This window comes from Triticum dicoccoides, chromosome 2A (genome assembly GCF_002162155.2).
Source record: "Triticum dicoccoides isolate Atlit2015 ecotype Zavitan chromosome 2A, WEW_v2.0, whole genome shotgun sequence".
NCBI classification, from domain to species: Eukaryota; Viridiplantae; Streptophyta; class Magnoliopsida; order Poales; family Poaceae; genus Triticum; species Triticum dicoccoides.
The window spans coordinates 544,865,901-544,870,985 of record NC_041382.1 but is presented as its reverse complement, the minus strand read 5'-3'; positions in this window follow the sequence as shown (position 1 = coordinate 544,870,985).

The following is a 5,085-nucleotide window of genomic DNA, read 5'->3' as shown; positions in this document are numbered from 1 at the left end:
TACCAGACCTGATGTGTGCCTTGCAATTAGTTTAGCAAGGAAGTACCAAAGTAATCCAGGAGTGGATCATTGGACAGCAGTCAAGAACATCCTGAAATACCTGAAAAGGACTAAGGATATGTTTCTCGTTTATGGAGGTGACAAAAAGCTTGTCATAAATGGTTACATCAATGGAAGCTTTGACACTGATCCGGATGACTCTAAGTCGCAAATCGGATACGTATTTATATTGAATGGTGGAGCTGTCAGTTGGTGCAGTTCTAAGCAGAGCGTCATGGCGGGATCAATGTGTGAAGCGGAGTATATAGCTACTTCGGAAGCAGCACCTGAAGCAGTCTCGATGAAGGAGTTCATATCCAATCTAGGTGTAATACCTAGTGCATCGGGTCCAATGAAAATCTTTTGTCACAATACTGGTGCAATTGCCTTGGTAAAGGAATCCAGATTTCACAAGAGAACCAAGCACATCAAAAGACGCTTCAATTCCATCCACGATCAAGTCAAGGAGGAAGACATAGAGATTTGCAAGATACATACAGATATGAATGTTGCAGACCCGTTGACTAAGCCTCTCTCACGAGCAAAACATGATCAGCACCAAGAATCCATGGGTGTTAGAATCATTACTATGTAATCTAGATTATTGACTCCAGTGCAAGTGGGAGACTGAAGGTAATATGCCCTACATGCAATAATAAAGTTGTTATTTATGTTTCCTTATATCATGATAAATGTTTATTATTCATGCTAGAATTGCATTAACTGGAAACTTAGTACATGTGTGGATACATAGACAAACAGAGTGTCCCTAGTATGCCTCTACTTGACTAACTCGTTAATCAAAGATGGTTAAGTTTGCTAGCCATAGACATGTGTTGTCATTTGATGAACGGGATCACATCATTAGAGAATGATGTGATGGACAAGACCCATCTGTTAGCTTAGCATAATGATCGTTTAGTTTTTCTGCTATTGCTTTCTTCATGACTTATACATGTTCCTCACACTATGAGATTATGTAGCTCCCGAATACCGGAGGAACACCTTATGTGCTATCAAACGTCATAACGTAACTGGGTGATTATAAATATGCTCTACAGGTGTCTCTGAAGGTGTTTGTTGAGTTGGCATAGATCGAGATTAGGATTTGTCACTCTGTGTATCGGGGAGGTATCTCTGGGCCCTCTCGGTAATGCACATCACTATGAGCCTTGCAAGCAATGTGACTAATGAGTTATCATGGGATGATGCATTATGGAACGAGTAAAGAGACTTGCCAGTGACAAGATTGGACTAGGTATGATGATACTGATGATTGAATCTCGGGCAAGTGACATACCGATGACAAAGGGAACAACGTATGTTGTCATGCGGTTTGACCGATAAAGATCTTCGTAGAATATGTAGGAACCAATATGAGCATCCATGTTCTGCTATTGGTTATTGACCGGAGATGTGTCCCGGTCATGTCTACATAGTTCTCGAACCCGTAGGGTCCGCACGCTTATTGTTTGATGGCGATTTGTATTATGAGTTGCTCTGTTCTTCATGAACTTAGTACTCTAGATGCAGGCAGGAGTCGGTCGATGTGTGGAGTAATAGTAGTAGATGCAGGATCATTTCGGTCTACTTGACACGGACGTGATGCCTATATTCATGATCATTACCTTAGATATCATCATAACTTTGCGCTTTTCTATCAATTGCTCGGTAGTAATTTGTTCACCCATCATAATATTTTCTATCTTGAGAGAAGCCTCTAGTGAAACCTATGGCCCCTGAGTCTACTTTCCATCATATAATCTTCTATTTTCCATCATCTAATATTTTATTTTCCATCATATAAGTTTCTGATCTACAATTTTAGTTTCCGATTTACTTCCTTTGCAATCTTTTACTTTCCGATCTATAAACCAAAAATACCAAAAATATTTACTTTACCATTTATCTATCTCTATCATATCTCACCTTTGCAAGTAACCGTGAAGGGATTGACAACCCCTTTATCGTGTTGGGTGCAAGTTGTTGTTTGTTTGTGCAAGTATTCGGTGACTTGCGCGTTGTCTCCTACTGGATTGATACCATGGTTCTCAAAACTGAGGGAAATGCTTACTCTACTTTGTTGCATCACCCTTTCCTCTTCAAGGGAAAACCAACGCAAGCTCAAGATGTAGTAGCGCACAAGAGGCAACAAAACGTTTGGCGGCGTCGAGTACAACCACAACTGCTCATACCGGCTTCAAGGAACACCATACATCTATCTAATCACGCTTTTATAAAGGTGCCAGACCTAAAGCGCAAGGGGGGGGGGGGCGAGAAAACCACTAGAACATCATCGTACCAGGAATCATTCACAAACCCTAGCCACCGTCATTTCTCATCTCCATCTCCTTCACCGACATAGCCATTCTCCCCCGAGTTAGCCATACTTGTAATCGATGCATCACAATCGGAACATTGTAAGACTATTTATCAATCAATCACTCGTGTTTATGTCATCTACAATGTTTGTCCTTGTGATCCATTCGCTATGTGTGAGTAATTACTTAAGGCATTGAGTCCTATGTATTTATCAGTGGCCATAATTGGATGACTCAGAGTAATTCTACAATGTTCGAACCCTATGTATTTGTGCACGAGATCGTTGGATGACTTTGCTCGCTTGATGCTATTTGTATGTGTAATTAACAAAGAAGTAGCCTTTTGTCTTCTTCTTGTTCTAAAATTGGTAATTAAACTTAAATTTTATATTTTTCTATTCAACCCCCTTTAGTCAATTGTATCAACCCTTTCACCATGGTGTAATTAGTTTGATGCATATCTATGATGTGCAAGTGCAATTTTGCTTCTCATCATGATGTTATGATGTTGTGATGATGATTATAGTTGTAATCACACTTTTTATGCTCACTTGATAACTAAAATACATAGGAGGTGTTTCTCAATTTAAGCTGAATCCAGAGATAATACTGCAAGTGATCAACTATACTCACAACATGACCGTCAACTATTATTGTTCATCAACAATAACCATAACTTGTTGATACACAATCAACATCACCACTAACCTAATTTCTGAAATGGAAAGTTCAACTGAAAATTAAATAATAATTTAACAAATATAACAATCAATAAATGTGAGCAAAAACTCTGGATAGAGGGTTTTAAATATCTACGACACAACTAAATGTTCTACACTTCCAACAACTTACATAGCACTACTACCAGTTAAAGAATTCTTTACATAACTTGTCTCTAATTACTGATCACAAAATTCCTTTATCTTCCTAATCTTTACCCTGGTACCCTCTTTGTCTTTAAAAAAGTCTTCAATATTGTACTTAAGCCTTTTCTTCTCAACCTTAAGTCTATCACTATCCCTCTTTACCTTGATCCTCATCACTTTGTAGAAAATAGACGACGCCCCATCCAAAATTTTCTTTTGCTCCAATTCTACCATAACCTCAATCAGAGCATGTTTTGTTTTGCCTTTAGTGCTAGTGGCACCTGCTTCCAATGCACAACTTTTTTAAGATTAGCTTGCACATTCCTAAGCTCAATCTGTAGCTTTTCTCTCACAAGACAACTGAAACTTTTCTTCACCATGCTCAAGACTATCCCTAACTCTGCCTCCTTTCTCACTTTCATACATGTCACATAGTTTGGTTAGTGCTTTCTTAGTATTGGTGGCCACTCTCCATCAACCCATTTGATAAAATCATAACTTCATCTTGCCTACAAATTCATAAAACAATTCATAAAATACAATTGAATTATCAGTAGCCACATTTAATAAAATGATTGCATAAATTCCTACAACCTCATAATAACATTGCCAACTCTGAGTTAGAAGTGGCCATAATTCACAAGAAGACCAGGAGGTGCACAATTGATTACAAAGATGCATGTATTTCCTGTGGCCAAAATGAGACTAAACTTTCTACATTGCCAAAATAATCCAGATATACTCTAAATTACTACTTACACATAACTAACATCCGAAAAACCTCCGAAAACCTCATGTCGATGCACATCCGAAAAACCTCCTATCGATGTGACATTATTCAAAGACTTTGATAGAAAAAGTGATAAATCAGAGGGAATCGAGCTCAAATCCAAAACCACAAATCAGTTATCTGAGAAGCAGTACTCACATCGCTGCCAAACGAGCTAATGTCTTCAGACGAATTTGTGCCTGACGGTGTCAAAACCGACTGATCTCGGGTAGGGGGTCCCGAACTGTGTGTCTGAGGACCGAGAGTAACAAGGGACAAGGGGAACATGGTGTTTACCTAGGTTCGGGCCCTCTTAATGGAGGTAAAACCATGTGTCCTGCTTGATTGATTTGATGAGTATAGGGGTTATAAGAGTTGATCTACCTCAAGATCGTAATGGCTAAACCCTAGTTATCTAGCCTATGAGAATTCTGATTGCCTCTATGGACTAAACCCTCCAGTTTATATAAACATCGGAGGGGCCTAGGGTTGTACAGAGTCGGTTTGTGGAAGAGGGAAATTACATAACCGGACACCAATCTTGTCATCCACGCATAGGTGAGTCCTACCTGGACACGGGGGAAAGCCTTCTGCTTGGTATCTTCACGACCCATCAGTCCGGCCCATATCGAATAGCCCGGACACCCGAGGACCCCATAATCCAGGACTCCCTTAGTGCCCCCCCCCCTCTCTGAAACATGTGGAAATCCAACGCCGGCGACGAAGGCAGCAATGACGATGAGACAGGGGCTGATCTCGGGTAGGGGGTCCCGAACTGTGTGTTTGAGGATCGAGAGTAACAAGGGACAAGGGGAACATGGTGTTTACCCAGGTTCGGGCCCTCTTAATGTAGGTAAAACCATACATCTTGCTTGATTGTATTTGATGAGTATAGGGGTTACAAGAGTTGATCTACCTCGAGATCATAATGGCTAAACCCTAGTTGTCTAGCCTATAAGAATTCTGATTGCCTCTATGGACTAAACCCTCCAGTTTATATACACACCGGAGGGGCCTAGGGTTGTACAGAGTCGGTTTGTGGAAGAGGGGAATTACATAACCGGACACCAATCTTGTCATCCACGCATAG